Consider the following 1,113-nt stretch of genomic DNA (forward strand, 5'->3'; position numbering starts at 1 on the left):
GATCGCCGGAGCCCAGCAGATCGAGGCTGCGGTGGCCGGGAGCGGCCACTGTACTCCAGTCTGGGTGACAGAGTGAGACTCCAACTCAAAAAAAAAAAAAAGAAAGCAGTACAGTTCAATCTCCCACAAAGCCAAACCTCCTCCTTTTGGGGTGGCTGCCATCTGCAAGTTCCTAAAAGCTGTCATGTTTTTTCTTTTAACTACCCAGTACTGACACAAGAAAAGAAGTTTTAAAACAAGAAATAATTCACAAGCCCATCACTGGGACACATTCATGACTGCATTTCCCCTTCTAGGCCTTGATCATTTGCAGGTTTCTCTTTAACAAAATTGCTGGCTGGGCACAGTGGCTCACACTTGTAATCCCAGCACTTTGGGAGGCCAAGGCAGGAGGACTGCTTGAGTCCAGGAATTCAAAACAAGTCTAAGCAACATAGCAAGACCTTGTCTCTACAAAAAATAAAGTTAGCTGGGCGTGGTGGTGCATGCCTGTAGTCCCAGCTACTGGGGAGGCTGAGGCAGAGGCTTGCCTGAGCCCAGGAGGTCGAGGCTGCAGTGAGTTATGATCATGCCACTGCATTCCAGCCTGGGTGACAGTGAGTCTCCAACACACACACAAACAAAAACTTGCTAACAGAAGAGGTACCAGTTTGGCATAAGCTACCAATTTGCCACCTTACTCTAGGTGCTTTCTAATTAGTGGTTACAGACAACCCTAGCTAGTTGAGCCATCACAACTTAAATAACAGTGTCTCTATTGTTTCCAGTATTTGGATAATACAAATAATGCTACAATCTTTATGCGTGCTGCTTTTTACTTATTTTGTACATTTTTCTTAAAATAAATTTCAATTACTATTAGGCTTTGCTTTCCAGCTTTCCAAAAGATTATGTGGATTCACAATACTGTGAATGTACTTAATGCCACTGAATTGTACACCTAAGATGGTCAATTTTGTTACATATATTTTACCACTGCAATAAAAGATTATGTAGATTTATATTAATGAATGATAAACTCCGAGACGGTAGATGTATATGAACTCTAAAATATAAAAGTAGGGCTACATTCCCTAAAGATGGGCCCAAGGGACCGGGACGGGAGGGGGTGAG

At 42.9% G+C, this 1,113-nt stretch overlaps 1 protein-coding gene across 3 annotated transcripts in view; it reads right to left on the reverse strand.

Moving 5' to 3' along the window:
* YIPF1 (Yip1 domain family member 1) overlaps positions 1 to 1,113 on the reverse strand; it is a 42,955-nt gene that overhangs the window by 23,643 nt on the left and 18,199 nt on the right. The window lies entirely within an intron of this gene.

Source organism: Carlito syrichta, unplaced genomic scaffold (assembly GCF_000164805.1).
Source record: "Carlito syrichta isolate Samal-C Ts95f unplaced genomic scaffold, Tarsius_syrichta-2.0.1 Scaffold316384, whole genome shotgun sequence".
NCBI lineage: Eukaryota > Metazoa > Chordata > Mammalia > Primates > Tarsiidae > Carlito > Carlito syrichta.